The sequence below is a fragment of the Budorcas taxicolor genome, chromosome 4 (genome assembly GCF_023091745.1).
Source record: "Budorcas taxicolor isolate Tak-1 chromosome 4, Takin1.1, whole genome shotgun sequence".
NCBI classification, from domain to species: domain Eukaryota; kingdom Metazoa; phylum Chordata; class Mammalia; order Artiodactyla; family Bovidae; genus Budorcas; species Budorcas taxicolor.
Window position 1 is genome coordinate 61,465,609 of NC_068913.1, and position 24,678 is coordinate 61,490,286.

Sequence of the window (24,678 nt, forward strand, 5' to 3'; positions counted from 1 at the left end):
TTTCCCTCCAAGGAGTAAGTGTCTTTTAATTTCATGGCTGCAGTCACCACCTGCAGTGATTTTGAAGCCTCCCAAAAAAAAGTCTGACACTGTTTCCACTGTTTCCCCATCTATTTGCCATGAAGTGATGGGACCAGATACCATGATCTTAGTTTTCTGAATGTTGAGCTTTAAGCCAACTTTTTCACTCTCCTCTTTCACTTTCATCAAGAGGCTTTTTAGTTCCTCTTCACTTTCTGCCATAAGGGTGGTGTCATCTGCATATCTGAGGTTATTGCTATTTCTTCCGGCAGTCTTGATTCCAGCTTGTGCTTTTTCCAGCCCAGCGTTTCTCGTGATGTATTCTGCTGCTGCTGCTGCTAAGTTGCTTCAGTCGTGTCCGACTCTGTGCGACCCCATAGACGGCAGCCCACCAGGCTCTGCCGTCCCTGGGATTCTCCAGGCCAGAACACTGGAGTGGGGTGCCATTGCCTTCTCCACATGATGTATTCTACATATAAGTTAAATAAGCAGGGTGACAATATACAGCCTTGACATACTCCTTTTCCTATTTGGAACCAGTCTGTTGTTCCATGTCCAGTTCTAAATGTTGTTTCCTGACCTGCATATAGGTTTCTCAAGAGGCAGGTTAGGTGGTCTGGTATTCCCATCTCTTTCAGAATTTTCCACAGTTTATTGTGATCCACATAGTCAATAAAGCAGAAATAAACGTTTTTCTGGAACTCTCTTGTTTTCTCGATGATCCAGTGGATGTTGGCAATTTGATCTCTGGTTCCTCTGTCTTTTCTAAAACCAGCTTGAACATCTGGAATTTCACGGCTCATGTATTGCTGAAGCCTGGCTTGGAGAATTTTGAGCATTACTTTACTAGCGTGTGAGATCAGTGCAATTGTGCAGTAGTTTGAGCATTCTTTGGCATTGCCTTTCTTTGGGATTGGAATGAAAACTGACCTTTTCCAGTCCTGTGGCCACTGCTGAGTTTTCCAAATTTGCTGGCATATTGAGAGCAGCACTTTCACAGCATCATCTTTCAGGATTTGAAATAGCTCAACTGGAATTCCATCATCTCCACTAGCTTTGTTCATAGTGATGCTTTCTAAGGCCCACTTGACTTCACATTCCAGGATGTCTGGCTCTACGTGAGTGATCACACCATCATGACTATCTTGGTCATGAAGATCTTTTTTGTACATGTCTTCTGTGTATTCTTGCCACCTCTTCTTAATATATTCTGCTTCTGTTAGGTCCATACCATTTCTGTCCTTTATCAAGCCCATCTTTGCATGAAATGTTCCCTTCATATCTCTAATTTTCTCGAAGAGATCTCTAGTCTTTTCCATTCTGTTGTTTTCCTCTATTTCTTTGCATTGATCGTTGAGGAAGGCTTGCTTATCTCTCCTTGCTATTCTTTGGAACTCTGCATTAAGATGCTTATATTTTTCCTTTTCTCCTTTGCTTTTTGCTTCTCTTCTTTTCACAGCTATTTGTAAGGCATCCTCAGACAGACACTTTGCTTTTTTGCAGTTCTTTTCCATGGGGATGGTCTTGATCCCTGTCTTCTGTACAATGTCCAAACCTCCATCCATAGTTCATCAGGCACTCTATCTATCAGATCTCGTCCCTTAAGGCTATTTCTCACTGCCACTTTATAATCATAAGGGATTTGATTTAGGTCATACCTGAATGGTCTAGTGGTTTCCCCTACATTCTTCAATTTAAGTCTGAATTTGGCAATAAGGAGTTCATGATCTGAGCCACAGTCAGCTCCTGGTCTTGTTTTTGTTGACTGTATAGAGCTTCTCCATCTCTGATTGCAAAGAATATAATCAGTCTGATTTCGGTGTTGACCATCTGGTGATGTCCATGTGTAGAATCTTCTCTTGTGTTGTTGGAAGAGGGTGTTTGCTATGTCCAGTGCGTTCTTTTGGCAAAACTCTATTAGCCTTTGCCCTGCTTCATTCTGTACTCCAAGGGCAAAGTTGCCTGTTACTCCAGGTGTTTCTTGACTTCCTACGTTTGCATTCCAGTCTCCTATAACGAAAAGGACATCTTTTTGGGGTGTTAGGTCTAAAAGGGCTTGTAGGTCTTCGTAGAACCGTTCAACAGCTTCTTCAGCGTTACTGGTTGGGGCATAGGCTTGAATTACCATGATACTGAATTGTTTCCTTGGAAATGAACAGAGATCATTCTGTCGTTTTTGAGATTGCATCCAAGCACTGCATTTTAGACTCTTTTGTTGACCATGATGGCTACTCCATTTCTTTTAAGGAATTTCTGCCCACAGTAGTAGATATAACGGTCATCTGAGTTAAATTCAGCCATTCCAGTCCATTTTAGTTCGCTGATTCCTAGAATGTCGACGTTCACTCTTGCCATCTCCTGTTTGACCACTTCCAATTTGCCTTGATTCATGGACCTGACATTGCAGGTTCCTATGCAATATTGCTCTTTACAGCACTGGACCTTGCTTCTATCACCAGTCCCATCCACAACTGGGTATTGTTTTTGCTTTGGCTCCATCCTTTCATTCTTTCTGGAGTTATTTCTCCACTGATCTCCAGCAGTATATTGGGCACTTACCGACCTGGGGAGTCCCTCTTTCCATATCCTACCATTTTGCCTTTTCATACTGTTCATGGGTTCTCAAGGCAAGAATACTGAAGTGGCTTGCCATTCGCTTCTCCAGTGGACCACATTCTGTCAGACCTCTCCACCATGACCCATCTGTCTAGGGTGGCCCCACGTGGTGTGGCTTAGTTTCATTGATTTAGACAAGGCTGTAGTCTGTGTGATTAGATTGGCTAGTTTTCTGTTTTTATGATTTCATTGTGTTTGTTTCTGATACCCTCTTGCAACACCTGCCATCTTACTTGGGTTTCTCTTACCTTGGACGTGGGGTATATTATGGATATTGTTAATTGTCGAAAATGTGTGGAAAATGCTATGTCTAAAGTATCTTTTTTTTCCCTGTGCTCTCCACTTCTATAATCATCTTAGATAGGCTTATCCATTTACATAGTTGCCCTCGAGACAAAGGAGTTTCACTCAGGCACTTACTAAAAAGGATAGAGGGGAAACTATTTTTTTTCCTTTATAGTTTCTGGTGACCAGGATGAGACCTGCAAATGGGATACTGGGAAAACTGCAGAGGTCAGCAAAGGATGAAAATTCTCACCAAAGTCAGCTCCCCTAGATCTCTCTCTGTGGTGCCTAGTGTGAAATAAATATTTCCTGCCATATCAGTAGACAGGGATTCACAGTTATCAGCAATTACAGCACTCCAATGTGAGCTGGTGAGTCGTAAGGGCACTCAGGAAGAACACCTACCTACTAGCCATCAGATTGTAGCCACTCCCTATAGTAAGCTCCAAAGGAGCTCAGAATGTGAAAAACATAGGGTACCAGGTGAGGTGACTATGAAAGGAATGATTTCAGTGAGCCAGATTCTTGCAGCTTCCCATACATAGATGAGCACTAAATTCCTTAACTTGGGATATCTGGTTTTCTTTAACAATAATTTTTTTTAAGAGATAAATAAGGCCTTTATATACAGAGAAGAGCTAGTGGTAAGTGGAGTTAAGGTAGCACTAGTGGTAAAGAACCCATCTACCACTGCAGGAGACGTGAGATCCAGGTTCAATCCTTGGGTCGGGAAAATCCCCTGGAGAGGGAACAGCAACCCACTCCAGCATTCTTGCCTGGAGGATCCCATGGACATAGGTGCCTAGTGGGCTACAGTTCATGGGGTGGCAAAGAGTCAGACATGCCTGAAGTGACTTAGCACACATACAGAGAAGCATGGGTTAGTAGGGGTGGATGGGCTATCAGCAGCAGCAGCAGGCCAGACAGGATGACCACACCAGCAGGGCCCTGTCAGTGGCAGAAGATGTGCCAGAAGCAGGCCTTATCCCCCTTATCTTTCTGAGGGATCTCCTCTTAGAGGCACAGCTCACAGCTAGATCTGCACCTAGATCCACAGCTCAGGGCTCACCATAGTTGCCAGGGTGGGTCTCAGCTCCAGCACGTTGGCAAAGTCAGCCTGGGCCTCTTGAGTGTTCCACACTGCTGCATGTACCTTGCTGTACTTGAAGTAGGCCTTGACATTGTCATCACACTTATTGAGGATGGAGGAGCAATGGTCTAGCACTTCTGATACTCTTCCACCATCAGCTTGCACTAACAGTAGTTGAGCAACAGCAGTGTGATGTGCTGATCCAACTGGATTCTGTCAAGGGACTCAGGCTGTTCTTTCATCTGAAGGTTCTTGACACAGGCGATGGCCTCGTAGTACTTGGCAGCAGCCTCCTTCACATGACCTTCGAGGTACAACCAGTTGCCCTCCTGGTGGATGACTAGCATTCCTTTGCTTTCTCCTCAACTGTCATTGCCCAGGGGTCCTGCTGATATGTGCCAGGATTCTCCACCTAAGCATCTCGATGTCAAAGATGAGAGGCTGGGCCTTCTGCTGCAGGGTATCCAGATCAGCATGGCCCAGGGAATTGTGCTCCTGCATCTGAGTGATGCCCTCCAGGAGGTCCTTGCTGGCTGCGATGTTAAGTAAACTCTTGGCCAACAGCAGATATAGGACCACATGCTTGACATCACAGCAGAACTGAGCAATCTCCCCCTCCCACATGGTGTGCAGGATGGGCTCTCACAGGGGCAGCTTAAACTTCTTGCCGATGATGAGCCCCCTGGTTTGCTGCATGGCTGGCCATCATCCAGCATGGTGTTCTCCTTGTCATTGCAAAGAGTCTGGTAGTGGAACATGACTTTGGTTTCATCCTGAACATCAGGGAGCTTTCCTTGGCCCTCCTGTATCATGTGCTTTTGGATCCCATCCTCCCAGAGTCTTTTAGTGATATCTACCGTACTTCTTCCTCACTGCTCTCTTTCAGCAGCTTCCAGACCAGCCTCCACAACTTTTAGAATTTAGGCAACTTCTAAGCTGGTGTCATTTTGGCTATGGGCAGAACAATAATATTTTGATGTTCAGATTACCTGCCATTTGTGCAAAACTTCTATATATTCTGGCTCCTTCACTCCTCCCCTCAGAGCAGTTCTCTCAGGGTTACTTGAGATGCTGTTTCCCAGGCTTGAAATTCTAAAACTTCCCACCAAATAAAACATAACTCTCAACTTCTGGAGGAGGAACTGGCAACCCACTGCAGTATTCTTGCCTGGAAAATTCCACAGACAGTATGGGATCACCAAGAGTCAGACAAGACTGAGAACGCATGAACATGGCATAGATTTCTTTTAAACTGGCATTCTTGCTTAGTGATGTTATCTAGGCATCATTGGAGACTGAAAAAAATTCCTGCTCTGTAAATAAAGCTAATTAAATGTCTATATAAATTTTAAAAGGGGCAATACTTTAATTTTTTTCTTACTTAACAGTGTAAAAATTCTTTGAACTAAGCTAAAACCATGGGAAAAGCTTGCTACTTCAGTGTTTAGCAGTATACCAAGACTAGCAAGAGTTTGCTTTAGGATTTCATTGAATAATTAAGATTATATTTTGAGTGTGTCAGGGCCATTCAGATTGTTGGTGTTGCATCATAGCTACCTTAACTGTTTTAAACATGGATCCTCTGTGCCTGTGAATTTGCTTGCATGCTTCTACTTGAATTTACTGACTCAACTTTTAGATTGTGACTATTTTTTAAGTCAACAAAAGAAGAAGCTAAAATTTTACATAGTTCCTTTTTCCCCAAATTAAGATTGGCAAGGAAAAATATTGATTCTTGACCTTTCCTCTCCCAGGGGCAGCTATTGCCTTCTTGTCTCACTGTGTATCCTGAGAGGTTGGCCTGGCTACCATCAGGTTGCAGGGCCCCAAAATATGGCCAGATACAAATTTGGGTTGTACTCCATTTGCAGCTAGGGTCCTAACAACTATCCCCAGCTCTCAAGGGAATTGTCTAAGTCATTCTTTCAGTTATCTTTGGGAGTGGCTATAGATCTCAGAAGGGGAGTAACGTTTGCATTTCATTGGAGACCCCTCTTGTGTCCACGTGCTGTGTTGAGCTGTGCTGTGCCTAGTCGCTCGGTTGTGTCTCTTTGTGACTCCACAGATGGTAGCCCACCAGGCTCCTCAGTCCATGGGATTTTCCAGACTAGAATACTGGAGTGGGTTGTCATTTCCTCCTCCAGGGGATCTTCCCAACCTAGGGGTTGAATCTGCATTTCTTGTGTCTCCTGCATTGGCAGGTGGATTCTTTACCACTGAGTCACCTGGGGAACCCCTGTCAAGAATATTTACTCTCTGTCTCAGGTAAAATGTGAGACAATATATTTAAGAGGATTATTTTTTAAAGTAGTTCTCTGATCAGAAATTGACCTAATTGAAAGCTGACATTCAGAGTCTGATAAGAACTGTTTTTTAGACCTTGTCTACTAAGCTAAAAAGCAGAGCCATTACTTTGCCAACAAAGGTCCATCTAGTCAAGGCTATGGTTTTTCCAGTAGTCATGTATGGATGTTAGAGTTGGACTATAAAGAAAGCTGAGTGCCAGAGAATTGATGCTTTTGACCTGTGTTGTTGGAGGAAGAGAAGGGGATGACAGAGGATGAGATGATTGGATGGCATCACCGACTCAATGGACATGAGTTTGAGTAAATTCTGGGAGTTATTGATGGACAGGGAGGCCTGGCGTGCTGCAGTCCATGGGGTCGCAAAGAGTTGGACACAACTGAGCGACTGAACTGAACTGAACTAAGCTAAAATGAAACTACGCACCCAGAGGGGGGAAAAAAAACCATTCTGAAGCCATTGTGGAAGGATTACTAAACATTCCAAAGAAATATGGCTCTAGATATAGAATATAGGAGTCTTGTGATTTCCATTTTTGTTGGAAATCTTCTCCCAGAAATGAAAGAGGAAATTGAGAATAATGCAAGATTGGATGGTGGGGTCAGAATCTTGAAATTATTTAGGTTACAACCCAATTCTTTGAGGAATTAAAACAATTGTACTTGTCTTACAACTGAGTCTTTACCAGAACAAAAATGCAGCTCTAGCAACAATTCAAAGTCTACCTACCTTTTTACCAATCCCCCCAACTTCCCTATCTATCTCAAAAGGCTTGTAGATGTTGTAAAACATCTGAGTTTTGGAAACAAAAGTCCTTTTGGAGAAATGTACAGCCTTTATCTGTCCTTTGAGATGTAAATATTCTACCTGGTCTTCCTTAGGAACCCAGCTCCATCTCTTGAAATGCAAATTTATGAAAGAATTTTTATCAGAGAAAAAATAAATTAAACTATTTGGAAACAAGGTAAATGAAAAGTCTCAAGCCTTTTTCACAAATATCAATAAAAGTTTTAGCCATCTGACATGTAATCTTAACTTATTCTTTCTGCCAGAAATACAACCAGCCATTCTTTTATAAACCAGTTTGCACTGTTGCACCTCATGGATAACATTTTAAAGCAAAAATCATAAAATCAATGTGTCTATATGCCTTTGTATGTATGTTATAGTTGTGTGAAATTTTTCTGCCTCTGGATGATATTGCCAAAACTAATTTGTCAAGAGTTCTATTTAATTTACTTGAAGACAAAATTTTAAATTAATCGTGTTCTCTCAGAAATATAGAAACTAACCCAAACGTTTTTCAAGTTCACATGATCTGAGATAAAAGCTAAATTTTGTTGGCTTAATTACAGTAGGCATGTCTTTAGAGTTATAAGCACTGAATATGATACTTTGATTCTACCTAGATTCACTAAAAGTCAGATAAGCTCATATTTTCTCTGTTACAGAATTGAGGGTGATTGTGAGGGGGAAAAAATATATATTTCAGTAGAAAATTATAATACAATTTTGTGGATATCAGATTCTAGTTCCATTTATTGTCTTTGAGGTTTTGTTATATATCTGTAAACGAAACTAGATCCTGATTCTTCCAGTATCCTCAAATATCTGGCTACAAGTCTCCAGACTAACATTCTCAGTTTTCTCCCACCCTTTCTGAGTTGATATCCTTATAAACAAAGACTTCCGTTGAACCTCTCTGGCAAGACTATACCAGATATACCTAATAACCCAGAAAGCAGCCAAACTTCAAGAACCTGAACTTTGGGTCCACATCTCCCAGTTAAAATGGGCTCTCTAGACTCTTGGACTGCACATTAGCTAGAGATCTAAAATTAAAATCGTCTTGGGAAGTTCCTCCTCAGAAGCAGATGGCATCCTAAGATAGACAGCTCTCCCAAAATTCAGAGGTCAAGATCCTCATTCAGTATAAAAGCTTGATTTCTTTTGCCTTTTCACAACTTAGTTTTTCTCTCTGTTAATGCATGAGAAAACAGAGCTGCTTAAATTTGGCACCTATTGCTGAATCTACTGCTAAGCACATAGCTGCACAACAAAAGTGCCTATATTTTCTTGCTAAAGTGGTTTTAGGTAATAGAATTGCTTTTGGCTGAACAAAGAAGAGCCTGTGCCATAGCAAATACCTTCTGCTCTACCTGGATCAACACCTCTGGTATTGTAGAAAATAGAGGAAATAAATAAACTGCTTGACTAAAACAGGCTGTTGCCCCTTCAGGTACATTCCTTAATTTAATTGCTAACAACTGGTTTGGTTCATGGGGGCTCTGTCTAAGGAGTATACATCAGTGTCTTGGTATTATGCTCCTAATAGCTATCCTTGAAGTGTCCCTGGTGCACTATGTTCTCCCAAAAGGCTTAAATGAATGTCCACAGTCACCAAGAGTTCATTAGATGAACTCAGTAAGTTCTCAGTATGCTTGAGAACCATCAAGATGAACAGCAGAAACAATCTCTTCCACAGATCTGACACCATAACCTATGAGTTTCACAATGAGACAAGAGCAGCTTAGATCTGATGGTGACTGAGAGTGACACTAACACTACATTTTTGGTCAATATCTCATGTATCAGAGGATGACCAAAAGGGAAGAATTGTTTAATTAATTAAACATGGAGGCCATTAAACTGATGTAGCTGTAATGCCTTAGTGGGCTGTTTAAGCAAACCAAAATCTAAGCTTGTAAATACCTCAAGGTAATGAAATCAAAACACTAAGGACACCAATTATAAACAGTCAAATAAGCTTTTTGCTGTAACCAATCAATAATTTCTTTAACTTCTCCCTTTTCCCTAGAAAACTATCTCCCTGAGCTCCAAACCACTTTTCATTTGACACTTGTTTTTCAGTCATTCAGTCATGTCTGACTCTTTATGACCCCATGTACTGCAGCACCCCAGGCTTCCTTGTTCTTCAACTCCTGGAGTTTGCTCAAGCTCATGTACATTGAATCAGTGATGCCATCCATCTCATCCTCTATTGTCCCCTTCTCCTGCCATCAATCTTTCCCAGTATCAGGGTCTTTTGTAATGATTCAGGTCTTTGCATCAGGTGGCCAAAGTATTGGAGCCTTAGCTTCAGCATCAGTCTTTCCAATGAATATTCAGGATGGATTTTTTTCCTTTAGGATTGGCTGGTTTGATTTCCTTGCAGTCCAAGAGACTATCAAGAGTCTTCTCTAACATCACAGTTCAAAAGCATCAATTCTTTGGTGCTCAGCTTTCTTTATGGTCCAACTCTCATCCTTACATGACTACTGGCCAAAACTGTAGCTTTGACTAGATGGGCCTTTGTTGGCAAAGTAATATCTGCTTTTTATTACACTATCTGGGTTTGTAGTAGCTTTTCTTCTAAGGAATAAGCATATTTTAATTTCATGGCTACAGTCACCATCTGCAGTGATTTTGGAGCCCAAGTCTGTCATTGTTTCCATTGTTTCTCCATCTATTTGCCATGAAGTGATGAGACTGGATGCCATGATCTTTGACGTTTGAATGTTGAGTTTTAAGCCAGCTTTCTCACTCTACTCTTTCACCTTCATCAAGAGGCTGTTTGGTTCTTCAGTTTATCTTCACTTTCTGCCATTAGAGTGGTATCATCTGCATATCTGAAATTATTGATATTTCTCCCAGCAATCTTGATTCCAGCTTGTGCTGGAAAAAACGCAACTAGCTACTGAACAACCATCAACTGGAAAATGTTGGATCCCACCAAAAAAAGATACCCTGCATCCAGCCCCAACAAGACGGTAGGAGGGGTGAAATCACATTTAGAATCAAACCTCATTCCTGTCAGAGATGCTCAGAGGGTGCAAACAAATCCTTATGGACAACCAGGATCCAGGGAAAGGAGCAGTGACCTCCACAAGAGACTAAGCCAGGCCTGCCTTTGAGTGTCTGAGTGTCTCCTGAGGAGACACGTGTCAGCAGTAGCCCACTGCAGGGACGGGGCTCTGGCTGCAGCAGACCTGGGATGTGTGGCATGTGGCATAAGCACTCTTGGAGGAGGTTGCCATTAGCCCTACCATAGAGCCACCAAGCAGACAATCTACAAACTGGAGAACAATCAAAGAAGGCAAAAGTTCTAGGGCCCACAGCAGATTTCCCAACCTGGGGATCCAGCAAAGGGACTAAGAATCCCCAGGGAATTTGAAGGTCAGTGGGATTTGATTACAGAACTTCCACAGACTAGGGAAACCAACTCTTGGAGGGCACAAACAAAACATTGGGTACACCAGGACCCACAAGAGACGAGCCAGACTTGCCTGTGAGGGTCCAGGAGTCTCCAGCAGAGGCATGGGTTGACAGCGGCATGCTGTGGTCAGGGGCACTAAATACAACAGTCCTGGGAGCTTCGGCATGCTCCTTTTGAAGGAGGTCTCCATTACTGCCATTATCCCTACCATACCCTTACCACCCCTAAAGGGTGGTAACACAGCCCCACCCATCAGCAGAAAATTGGGTTAAAGATTTTCTGAGCATAGTCCCGCCCACCAGAGCAAGACCCAGTTTACCCCCACAGCCATCCCTCCCATCTGGAAGCTTCCACAACCCTCTTCATCCATCAGAAGGCAGACAGGATGGAAACCACAATCACAGAAAACTAACCAAAACTGATCACATGGATCACAGCCTTGTCTAACTCAATGAAACTATAAGCCATACAGTGTAGGGCCACCCAAGTCATACAGGTCTTGGAGAGTTCTGACAAAATGTGGTCCACTGGAGAAGGGAATGGCAAACCACTTCAGCATTCTTGCCTTGAGAACCCCATGAACAGTAGGAAAAGGTTTGACACTGCCCAATTCCAATTGATTCATTTTGCTCAAATAAATTCTTAAAATTCTTAAAAAAATAAAGTAATAAGGCAAACCAGGTCATAAACTAACTTTTAAACAATTCTGACACTGGATTTTTAAAAATATTTTTGAAAAATATTTATTTTTTCAAATTTGTCTGTAGCTTCCCAAAATAATTCCTTAAACTAACAAGCCTAAACTGAATGATTACTTCTATATTCATTTTTAAAGTCACACTTATTCTCATCTATTTCATATACCATGTTCATGGATCGGAAGAATAAATATAGTGAAAATGAGTATACTACCCAAAGCAATCTACAGATTGAATGCAATCCCTATCAAGCTACCAGCGGCATTTTTCACAGAGCTAGAACAAATAATTTCACAATTTGTATGGAAATACAAAAAACCTCGAATAGCCAAAGCAATCTTGAAAAAGAAGAATGGAACTGGAGGAATCAACCTGCCTGACTTCAGGCTCTACTACAAAGCCACAGTCATCAAGACAGTATGGTACTGGCACAAAGACAGAAATATAGATCAATGGAACAAAATAGAAAGCCCAGAGATAAATCCACACACCTATGGACACCTTATCTTCAATAAAGGAGGCAAGAATATACAATGGATTAAAGACAATCTCTTTAACAAGTGGTGCTGGGAAAACTGGTCAACCACTTGTGAAAGAATGAAACTAGAACACTTTCTAACACCATTCACAAAAATAAACTCAGAATGGATTAAAGATCTAAATGCAAAACCAGAAACTATAAAACTCCTAGAGAAGAACATAGGCAAAACACTCTCCGACATAAATCACAGCAGGATCCTCTGTGATCCACCTCCCAGAATACTGGAAATAAAAGCAAAAATAAACAAATGGAACTGGAGAAATCTAATTAAAATTAAAAGCTTCTGCACAACAAAGGAAACTATAAGCAAGGTGAAAAGACAGCCCTCTGAATGGGGTAAAATAATAGCAATTGAAGCAACTGAAAACTAACCTCAAAAATATACAAGCAACTTATGCAGCTCAATTCCAGAAAAATAAATGACCCAATCAAAAAATGGGCCAAAGAACTAAATAGACATTTCTCCAAAGAAGACATACGGATGGCTAACAAACACATGAAAAGATGCTCAACATCACTCATTATCAGAGAAATGCAAATCAAGACCACAATGAGGTACCATTCCACACCAGTCAGAATGGCTGCGATCCAAAAGTCTACAAGCAATAAATGCTGGAGAAGGTGTGGAGAAAAGGGAACCCTCTTACACTGTTGGTGGGAATGCAAACTAGTACAGCCACTATGGAGAACAGTGTGGAGATTCCTTAAAAAATTGCAAATAGAACTGCCATATGACCCAGCAATTCCACTGCTGGGCATACACACCGAGGAAACCAGAATTGAAAGAGACACGTGTACCCCAATGTTCATCGCAGCATTGTTTATAATAGCCAGGACATGGAAGCAACCTAGATGTCCATCAGCAGATGAATGGATAAGAAAGCTGTGGTACCTATACACAATGGAGTATTACTCAGCCATTAAAAAGAATACATTTGAGTAATTCTAATGAGGTGGATGAAACTGGAGCCGATTATACAGAGTGAAGTAAGCCAGAAAGAAAAACACCGATACAGTATACTAACACATATATATGGAATTTAGAATGATGGTAATGATAACCCTGTATGCGAGACAGCAAAAGAGACACAGATGTAAAGAACAGACTTTTGGACTCAGAGGGAGAGGGAGAGGGTGGGATGTTTTGGGAGAATGGCATTGAAACATGTATGCTATCATGTAAGAAACGAATCGCCAGTCTAGGTTCAATACAGGATACAGGATGCTTGGGGCTGGTGCACTGGGATGACCCAGAGAGATGATATGGGGAGGGTGGTGGGAGGGGGGTTCAGGGCTGGGAACTCATGTACACCTGTGGCGGATTCATGTCAATGTATGGCAAAACCAATACAATATTGTAAAGTAAAAAAATAAAATAAAATAAAATGATTTTTTTAAATTAATTCTAGTTTCAGATACCAATTTAGATATTCTAGTCATCATTGATGCTTGATATGTCATAAATCAAACCTGAAAATTATTTCTTATGTCAGGTTAATCTCAAGAAATAATTTTTATCTTTGGTTTATTTTGTAGATCTGAGCTGTTATATACAGAATGGATTAACAACAAAGTCTTACTGTGTAGCAAAATAGCCTGTGATAAACCATAATGGTAAAGGATATGAAAAAGAATGTGTGTATATACATGTGTATAAGAAGTAAAGTCGCTCAGTCGTGTCCAACTCTTTGCAACCCCATGGACTGTAGCCTACCAGACTCCTCTGTCCATGGGATTTTCCAGGAGATAGTACTAGAATGGATAGCCATTTCCTTCTCCAAGGCATCTTCCCAACCCAGGGATCGAACCTGGGTCTCCCACATTGTAGACAGACGCTTTACTGTATGAGGTACCAGAGAAGTCCATATGTGTGTGTGTGTGTGTGTGTGTGTGTGTATTTGAGTCATTTTGTTGTATAGCAGTAGTTAACACAATATTGTAATTCAACTATACTTAAATAAAAATAAATTTTTTTAAAAATCTGCAAAATGCATAGAATATTATTTCTTGTCGTGTACATTCTTCAGGGTTTACATAATAAGGAACAAGTATATAAGGAATAAGCGTATAACATGTAAGAGTACATATGGTACTTTTTTAAAATTTTTTTAATTGGAGAATAATTGCTCTGCAATATTGCATATGGCACTCTTGATGATTGCTACATGAAGGGCAGATTTCCATAGCCAGAATGAAAGAGAGATTTGTGTTTCTCACCTTGACATTGAGAACAAAATACTCACATAAACGTGTTAAAAATCTTTTGGCTTCAGTGTGATTAAATAAAATGCTTGCATCAATATCTATTCACTTTGCTGTGAACTCTTGGCCTCAACGAACATTATCAGAAACATGAGACAGGTTTTCTTATTTCTCAAAGTAAGAGGTTTTTCTCCTGGTTCTGACTGCCGTAACTGTCTCAAAGAAAAAAAAAAAAAAATGCCCTCAGCCACAAAGATAAATTATAGAAGAACTAAAAAAAAAAAAAAGGTTTACTGATTTAAGAGGCACTTGGTGAGCTTTCAGACCTCAATTAAGGCTGTGATTTGAGAAAAAGAAAATGAATTTTCCAAGCAATTAGGTGGTAATAGATCTAATGGCTTTGGGGTGGGGAGAAATGGGTATATTTAATTTTGACAACTGGCTGCCATGCATGTGTTATATAACCTCTTTTGATACGTATTTTTGCTCCAAATACCTTTTTTAATTATCTGCAAATGCCTTTTACAGAGAATTATAAAGAGTAACAGCCACAAAGAAGACAGGCATTCTGCCCTACTGAGTCAATAGCATTCACTTTTCTAAAAATATCTCATATTAATTTCATAATACTTATTTTAAAAGGTCCAAAAATATGTGCTTACCAATAAACCATATGGTCTCAGAAGGATATTTTACAAGAAAATGTGTCAGCTTTCATAAACTTCCACAGGGGACCCTTTTCCTTTTGAAAGAAAAAAATCTGACGTTGAAAACACAGTGGAATTTGAACATGAAAAGACTTTTTAACAGCATGAGAATGCAATAGGATCCAACAAAATCGGTACATTTTATATTGAAGTAAGGTTCTGTGTTCAGCTCATTCGTGGGACAAAAGAACAAACTATTGGTTACAGTGATATAGCACAGGTATTCACATTAATGTAGATTGAAGTTCCTCATTTACTTATTGTTGAAGGACAAGCTAAGATTGAGTCATCTGAAAATAGAACCGCATCACTATACCTTATTCCATAGGTAAAAATCTTTTTTTAAGCTCTTTTGTTCACAGTGTACAATTTTCTTCATTATTTGACCCTACTTTTATCCCTGCCAATTCTTTAGAGTGCCAAAATTTGTCCTACAAAGCCTCACAAGAAGGAAATCCTCCATCCATTAGTTTTGTATGAGCAGGAAATTAATTCTCTGAGCTTTGGCGCCTGCCTATTCCAGACCCCAGAAGCCTGATCTCTCTGACCTATAGAATAGCAAAATGAGCTGGCTTTAGGGTACAGAAAATATTTCAAGCTGAATGAGGTTTCTCTAAAAGAAGGCATACAATTAAAACACATAAAGCTAAAACACATAATGGTTACACCTAAAATTTGCCTGGAGACAAAAGAAGTTTATGTCTACTTTGCTGGGGTTGAAATAATTGCTCACAAAATAAGAATTCTGAGGTCATACCAGCAACTAATCAATGAGTGGTGAGTGGGACAATAGCCAATCCATTCAGTCACTTTAACCACAGTGATAGGGAATATTGGTTACTTCTTTTTTAAATTTTATTATTATTTGACTGTGCTGGTTCTTCACTGTGGTGCAACGGCTTTTCTTGTTGCAGCCCACAGGCTCTCTAGAGGAGCTGGGCTCAGCAGTTGCAGTGCACAAGTTTAGTTGCCTCACAACATATGGGATCTTAGTTCCCCAACCAGAGGTTGGACTCACATCCTCTACATTAGAACATAGATTCTTTGCCACTGGATCACTAGGCAAATCCCATGAATAATGATTTCTAAAGCCAAATCTTTCAGGAGGTGATCATGTGTTTATTCAGATGACAAAACCAATGAGTCAATTCCACTGCCCATTTGGTCCTTTATGTGATGAAATCTGAGGAATGCTTGCTGTTATCTGAGATGGAAGCATAGCGATATTGGTGATAATAGGAAAGCAGAGGCTCTCCTAACCCCAAGAGAGGAAGCACGGGGACTATAAGACAAGCAGAGGATGCACTCAGCTCAAGAAAAGCTGGACAGGACATCAGTGCCACAGAATTAAGCAGGAGAAAGCAGCACAGATCATGCAGCCAAAGTAACAGAGGGTGGAGCTAAAAACAACACTACCTAATTAGTCATAACAACAACTGGCATATGGTGAGCACAAATATTTGTCAAGAATTGTGTTTAGCTCAGCAAATATTTTTTAACATTAAAAAAAATTTATTTATTTGGCTGCACCAGGTCTTAGTTGCATTATGTGGGATCTTTGATCTTTGGGCATGTGAAATCCTTACTTGTGGTATGTGAGATTTAGTTCCATGACCAGAGATTGAACGTGGGCCCTCTTCATTGGGAGAGCAGAGTCTTAGCCTCTGGACCCCCAGGAAAGTCCCCTATCTCAGCAAATCTTGACAACGACCTTTGATTGTGAGCTTCCCATGTGGCACACTAGTGGTAAAGAACCCACCTGCCAATGCAGGAGACATAAGAGACATGAGTTCCATCCCTGGGTCAGGAAGATCCCCTGCAGGAGGGCATAGCAACCCACTCCAGTATTCTCCCCTAAAGAATCCCATGGACAAGAGGAGCCTGGCGGGCTATGGTCCAAATAGTCGGAAAGAGACAGACACGACTGAGCAACTTATCATGCGTGCAATGCATCCCCATGTTAGAAACAGAGAAAACTGAGACTCAGAAAGCCAGTGGTGGAATCAGAGACAAATCCAGGCAATATAACTTCATGGTCCGTGCTTTTGCCAGAACCCCTTAGGAGCACTGGCTGAAGAAAAGAAATAGCAAAAATGAGCATGAAACTGAAATGAATCAGCCAAACATCAAGGGAGGGGCAAAAGCAGCCAGTGGACAGTGTTTAAGCTGTGGAACCCTACAGCCAGGACAGCAGGTAGGTGTGTGATGCTGCTTCAGAAGCCTGTGCTCAGCCTCACCCAGCAGCTTTAACCACCTGTATTTACAAGCCACCATCAGAAAGGGGTAACTGGAAATAGCCATTTTGGTAAGCACGGATCATTCAAGAGCAAATTCTGCACGTCAAACAGAACTCTTCACTTGAAAAAAAATCCAAAATCTTGCTTAAAGAACATACCAGCATGTGGAATATCAGGCCTTCATTTGAGGAGCTCAAAACATTTTGTAAACACTCTCACAGTGGCCCTCACAAAAGAATCCTTTTTATTCTGTGCCCTGAAGCTAGAATTGGAATATTAGAGAATCCAGTACCGTCATACAACCTGTGGGATATCCTGTACTTTCACCAAGGCTAGAGAGAAGACAGTGATGATTTAGAAACTGGAATCTCAGTTTGTTTTGCAGGGATTACACATACTTCTAGAACCTCTGAAGGATGTGTTACTTACTGTGAATCAAAGCATCTGTGGTAGAGTGTACCTACCAGATTAATCGCATTTCCTGTGTTGATTTGTTAAGCAATTAGAACATGTGCCATATAAAGTCTTACACCCATTATGCCATGCTGGTAAATAGCCAGCTTTAATCTTCAGTATCTTTAAGCAGTTGCCATTGTGTTATATTGTCCTCAGTGGATCCATGCATTTCTACTTACAATTCCTCTATTTCTAGAAGTGTGGTTTGTAAAACAGCTCTGACCTGTCAAATCTATAATATGGAATTGATTCTCTTTACTAAATATATTTATAGCACTTTATATTTAAAAATGGATCTGTTTAGGTAAATGTGGCTATTTTTTTTAAACTGAAGTAGAATTGCTTTACAATGTTGTGTTTATTTCTGCTTTACAATAAAGTGAATCAGAAGTGTGACTATTTTCATCTTACTCTGGAAGGCTAAAGACGACATGACTATAATTTACCCACTAAACCCATGATCAAAACAATTAGAAGTCTATTGATACTCAGCACAGTTTTGGCTCATGTTTTTCTTTCACTGAGGCAAAAAAAAAAAAAGAAATATGGACAATTAAGGATTTTCACTTAACTAATGATTATAGATAGAAAAGCTGAAAGACTCAGACTAAATCCTTCCCTAATGCTCACTTTATATCAGTATTAGTGTTTCTGGCAAGAATTACTGTCTAAGTAGCCTATGAACTGATATTTCAACTTTTCTTCAGTTGTTAGGGTTTAGGTAGACATATGCTTGGACTGTGAAGAAGGCAGAGCACAAAAAAATTGATGCTTTTGAACTGTGGTGTTGGAGAAGACTCTTGAGAGTCCCTTGGACTGCAAGGAGATCCAACCAGTCCATTCTGAAGGAGATCAGCCCTGGGATTTCTTTGGAAGGAATGATGCTAAAGCTGAAACTCCAGTACTTTGGACACCTCATGCGAAGAGTTGACTCATTGGAAAAGACTCTGATGCTGGGAGGGATTGGGGGCAGGAGGAGAAGGGGATGACAGAGGATGAGATGGCTGGGTGGCATCACTGACTCGATGGACGTGAGTCTGAGTGAACTCCGGGAGTTGGTGATGGACAGGGAGGTCTGGCGTGCTGCGATTCATGGGGTCGCAAAGAGTCTGACATGACTGAGCGACTGAACTGAACTGAGCTGAGACACATGCTATAGAACAAACACTGTAATTAGCTTTAGGGGCCTCTAAGGGCAATCACAGGACAAAAGGCAGGTCCAGCCCTCTTCAAGTGACTTCAAGTGCGCTCAGAAAAACACAGCATAGACACACAAAATATCTTGATTAACCAGTATGCCCAAAGATGTGGGACAGTATTCACATCAAATCCTAATAAATATATCCAACTGCAGAGCTGAGAAAACTTCCTGAGCCACTGTCAACAGCCACTTGGTTTCAAACAATATTGAGCCAAACCAAATTCCAGCATAACAAATGGGTAACATTCTTTAGGCTTTGCTGTGACAATATTTGAAAGCATAAACCGAATGAATACATGTTGAACTATGGTTCCCCAAGAGTGATCTCAGACTCGCAGCATCAGCACCACCTGGCACTTGCTGGAAGTACATATTCTCCAGGCCCTGTCCAGACTTACCAAACCAGAAACTCTGGGGGAAGAACCCTACAATCTGTTTTCAGAACTTTTCCAGGGGATTCTGAGGCACACTAAAGAAAAGTCATCTGTTTCAGGTGGAATGAGATCAGAAATGTTTCTTGAAGGAAGAGAATCTGTAATCAGATTTGACAAGAATTAGAAGGCTTGCCTGAACTACAAGCAAGGCCAGAAAAACAGATTAAACATTTACCTTTTCAAAGAAATGTAGGCTCTGTTTAAACACTAAACCATATTATTCAGCCACTTTGGCTGATCTATTTTCCATTGATGTTGCAACCTCAAAAATATATACTTCCCAGCGAGCCATTAAAAAAAAAAAAATTGATCATCATCCCCAAAATATTTGAGAATTTACATGCTATCATTCAAGATAAAAAGTGAAGTATTTCCCATCGCTGATAATTATTATTTCTTTTCTTTGTCCATTTCATAAGCCATATATTTAGCTCAAAGGTGAAATTTGTAGAAAATTTACAAAATATAAAGAGACTAAGGCTTCTGTAGTGGCTCAGTGGTGAAGAATCCACCTACCAAGGCAGGAGACAGAGGTTCAGTCCCTGGTCTGGGGATATCCCACATGCCGAGGAGCAATTATGCCCAGTGGGCCACAACTACTGAGCCTGCGCTCTAAAGCCTGGAAACCACAATTACTGAAGCCTGTGTGCCTCTTAGAGTCTGTGCTCCTCCATAAGAGATGCCTCCACAATAAGAGAAGTCCACACACCACGACTAGAGAGTAGCCCCCAACTGCCACAACTAGAGACAAGCCCGCTGCGGTGAAGACTCAGCACAACCACAACTAAAACTACATAAAGTTATTGAAAAAGAGATTTCAGCTTTCAAAATATTCTTTAAAAATATTATATATATATATATATATATATACACACACACATATATATGAAGGGGCTGAAATTAATGTGAATATGAAGCCACAAAGATTACTAAATTCTAGTCAACTATTTTTTTTAAGTTCTCATTTTTTGTGCAACAGATTACGTTTCTTCTTAACACAAATGCACTACATTTTTCATTAGCCGCCATTTCATTACAATTTTAGTGTTCTACTTCCCCCTTGTGGTGAAAATTAAAATTTTACTGTTTTTGACATCGAAAAGAATCCCTGATAGTCAACAGCAAAAGCTTATTAATACCCAGTATCAAGTTTAATAGAAATTGACAGATTCATTCCTCTCATTGTTTCTGTATCCTTTTGAAATACCTGATAGTTTGTAGAATTTGTACTTTTCACCTAGATAAAAGTCGTTATCTAGATACAGACAAAAACAACTGATAGGAGCAGCCAATCAATAAATTTTTTCAACCATTCAATTGTTAGTTTTTTAAAGTGCCTGAAAAAAAGAAATTCAATAGTTCAGAATAATATGATTGTTACAGTTAAAAATGAAGTCACTAAAACTACACAGAGAAGGTGTGGTGGGCTTCTCACCATTTATTTTGTAAATACTGTACTACTTAACAGACAGCTATCGCTAGGGGGGGGAGAAAGCCCAGTTTAATCAAAATTTCATTATAAAATCTAAAATTTGCAGCTCTAGAGCTGTGGCAGTTTAAGTGCCATGACAGCAACACATTTCATTCACTCATCAGAATGAACTTGGGCTAAATTACTGGGGTTATGAGAGTGGTTTCAAGACTGAGAACTTAAAAATAAAAAAGTGAAAGAACAAAAAAGAGAGAGAGAGAGAGAAATGACAATTTCAACACCTAAGTGTGTTGGCATCTATGATACATCCAGTTTTCAACTCCTATCTTCCTTTGGTATCTGTATGATAACCTAAGGAACCTTGATGATGTGATCAAATCACACCACACTAGAACCACACAGGGGTTCCATGAATGAGATGAACTGGTTCGACCTCAGTCCAACCAAAAACTGAGAGAACCAACAACGAACTCGACTTTCAAGGAATTCTAGTTTCCTCCGTCTTGGAGACTGTTAGACAATGACATTTATTAAACTGCTATATTCAGGATGCTGAGCTAATGAGATACTCAGAAACCTTCTTGTCCTTGAAGGACCAGCTCAAATGCCAGAGTGTGTCTAAGCTAGACAAAATTAGTTCTTTCTCTTCAATATATGAGCAATTTACTTTTACAGCTAAGAATGCACTTCACATATCGTTTTAAAACTATTGTGTGCCCATCTGTCTCTTTCACTAGACTCTCAGCTCTCTAAGCAGAGGAACTATAACTTAATCATATAGAATCATTAACATCTAGCATAGTGCCTGGAAAATAGTTCAGTTCAGTCGCTCAGTCATGTCCGACTCTTTGCTACCCAATGGACCACAGCACGCCATGCCTCCCTGTCCGTCACCAACGCCCAGAGTTTACTCAAAATCATGTCCATTGAGTCAGTGATGCCATCAAACTATCTCACCCTCTGTCGTCCCCTTCTCCTCCCACCTTCAAACTTTCCCAGATTCAGGGTCTTTTCAAATGAGACAGCTCTTCGCATCAGGTAACCGAAGTACTGGAGTTTCAGTTTTAACACAAGTATTTACAAGCAATATTCAGGACTGATTTCCTTTAGGATGGACAGATTGGATCTCCTTGCTGTCCAAAGGACTCTCAAGAGTCTTCTCCAACACCACAGTTCAAAAGCATCAATTCTTCAGCGCTCAGCATTCTTCACAGTCCAACTCTCACATCCATACATGACCACCGGAAAAACCATAACCTTGACTAGATGGACCTTTGTTGGAAAAGTAATGTCTCTGCTTTTGAATATGCTATCTAGGTTGGTCATAACTTTCCTTCTAAGGAGTAAGCATCTTTTAATTTCATTGCAGTCACCATCTGCAGTGATTTTGGAGCCCCCCAAAATAAAGTCTGACATTGCTTCCACTGTTTCCCCATCTATTTGCCATGAAGTGATGGGACTGGATGACATGATCTTAGTTTTCTGAGTGTTGAGTTTTAAGCCAACTTTTTCACTCTCCTCTTTCACTTTCATCAAGAGGCTCTTTAGTTCTTCTTCACTTTCTGCCATAAGGGTGGTGTCATCTGCATATCTGAGGTTATTGATATTTCTTCCAGGAATCTTGATTCCAGCTTGTGCTTCTTCCAGCCCAACATTTCTCATGATGTACTCTGCATATAAGTTAAATAAGCAGGGTGACAACATACAGCCTTGACATACTCCTTTTCCTATTTGGAACCAGTCTGTTGTTCCGTGTCCAGTTCTAACTGTTGATCCCTGACCTACATACACATTTCTCAAGAGGCAGGTCAGGTAGTCTGGTATTCCCATCTCTTTCAGAATTTTCCACAGTTTATTGTGATCCACACAGTCAAAGGCTTTGGCATAGTCAATAAAGCAGAAATAGATGTTTTTCTGGAACTCTGTTACTTTTTCGATGATCCAGCAGATGTTGGCAAATAGTAGGCACTCGATAAATATTTGCTAAAAGAATTGAATAAGTAAAGGTGGATTATACTTCAACAAATAAGTTGAAGTATAATCATTGCCCTTAGCTAGTTTTTATGGCTTATCTTCATAGGTTTTCTAAGATTATATTGACGGTTTGGTCTGTTGTATGATTATAAAAAGTGTGATCTCTCCTGGGATTAAGGAGAGGTAAGAAAGGTGTTTTGTTAGCTAAATGCCATTTAAATCAGCTTTTTCAGGTTTTCTCCCACTAGCCCTTCCCTTGAAGCACAGAACTTGTTTGCAGCCAAAGTGAGCTGGGAACCATTTTCTTTCATTCTTTCTTTTTTTGTTTTAATTCATTTTTGGCTGTCCTGGGTCTTTGTTGTGGTGCACAGGTTTCTTATTGTGGTGGCTGTTCTTGTTGTGGAGCACAAACTCTAGGGTGCACGGGCGTCAGTAGCTGAGGCTCATAGGTCCAGAGCGCAGGTTCATTAGTGGTGCACACAAGCTTAGTTTCCTTGTGGCATGTGGGATCTCCCCAGACCAGGGATGGGACCTGTGTCCCTTGTGTTGCAAGGCAGATTTTTAACCACTGGACCACCAGGGAAGCCCTGGGCCCCTTTTCTTGATCAGTGTTATTTTCCTCTCTTCACAATAGCTACATGGCCCCCAACTAAAGGTGCACATGTTCAGAATCAGGAAATGGTCAATAAGGTACGTTTCTAAAGATATAAAGAAGACCCCCATTTTCCAATGATATTTTCCCCACTGCTGCTGCTAAGTCGCTTGAGTCATGTCCAACTCTGTGCAACCCCATAGACGGGCTCCTACCAGGCTCCCCCATCCCTGGGATTCTCCACGCAAGAACACTGGAGTGGGTTGCCATTTCCTTCTCCAGTGCATGAAAGTGAAAAGTGAAAGTGAAGTCGCTCAGTCGTGTCCGACTCTTCGCAACCCCATGGACTGCAGCCTACCAGTCTCCCCCACCCATGGGATTTTCCAGGCAAGAGTACTGGAGTGGGGTGCCATTGCCTTCTCCACTACTATGTTAATTAAATTCCACAGAAAGAATTGATTCCATTGTGTTATAAATCTCTCTACCATTTAAAAGTGCAGTTTCCCCTTGGAAGAGCAGTTCACCCAGTTCTTAGCACCTTAGTATGTGTTGGTGTTTATTAAGCTATCTTTTGTCTGCTCTAACAGGAACTGAAAAAGAGCATGAGGATTCTGGATACTTATTGAGGGAGGTGTAATGCTGACGGGTGAGAATGAACATAAAACTGACAGTGACTAGAGGAAGCCCTACCATTCCAGACCCCTGCATTCCTGGGGCTGCTTGGGGACCTGTGAAGACAGCCTTCCTGTACACTTCCTGCTAGTACCTAGCCACCCACAGTTTATCACTACTGTGCCTCCCCTCCCTTCAAAGTGACAGCTAATTAATTTGACTAAAATCATTCCTAGGAGTACTATGAACTCTCAGAATCTTCTTCCTTCTCTAAGTAACATCCGCTAGCCTTCATGATGTGGGCAGGCTGTGACTAAGCCAGAACTAAATTCCATTCCCAGCAAGAGGAGTTGAAAACTCTGTCACCTAGCCCTGGGGCAGAGTAGTCTCATTGTCCGACAGGAGAGCAGCCAGCTGCAAGTACACAGACACAAGGTAAGATGCAGAGCGGCAGCTTCATGGAGCCCTGCTTCCTTCCTTCACAGACTAGCAAAGTAGGCATCCAGTGCAGTGGGGAAGACAGTAATGAGACACTGTGCCCTGGGGAACTGGTCTGGGTTTCCAGAGGTTATGACTCTTCACTTCAAATGCAGAGGGTACAGGTTCCAACCCTGATGAAGGAACTAAGATCCCACATGCTGCTCAGAGCAGCTGGAAAATAAGGCACTATGCCCTGAACATCAGCAGATGGTAGTTAAATCCTTAAAGTTATGCTCTGGGCCAGAGCTTAAATAACGCTAACAACTCTACATGATCAGGTATGCAGATTTCAAAGCAAGAGGTATTCATCATCTCAGACAGGGTGCCAAGAACAGCCTTAAATACATTGGAAGGAGTCACCCTGGATGGATCCCCAGCTCTGAAGAAGCAAGAAGGATTTAGAAGCTAGTTGACATTTGTTGTCATTATTGTTATTATTGTTCTGCTAAAAAGGATTAATTCCCTCTTTCTTATGTTAGCCTAACTCCTTTTAGAAAAATTGCTTCTTCACCTCTTTGTAAAGTCTTAGTCGAACTGTACCTTACCCCAATCAGAAGTGGCACCAACTCATGAAATGCAA

General features: G+C 40.9%; 1 pseudogene; it reads right to left on the minus strand.

Moving 5' to 3' along the window:
- Window positions 1-3,967: 3,967 nt before the first annotated feature.
- Window positions 3,968-5,008, minus strand: LOC128046281 (AH receptor-interacting protein-like; annotated as a pseudogene).
- Between the last annotated feature and the right edge of the window lie 19,670 nt (window positions 5,009-24,678).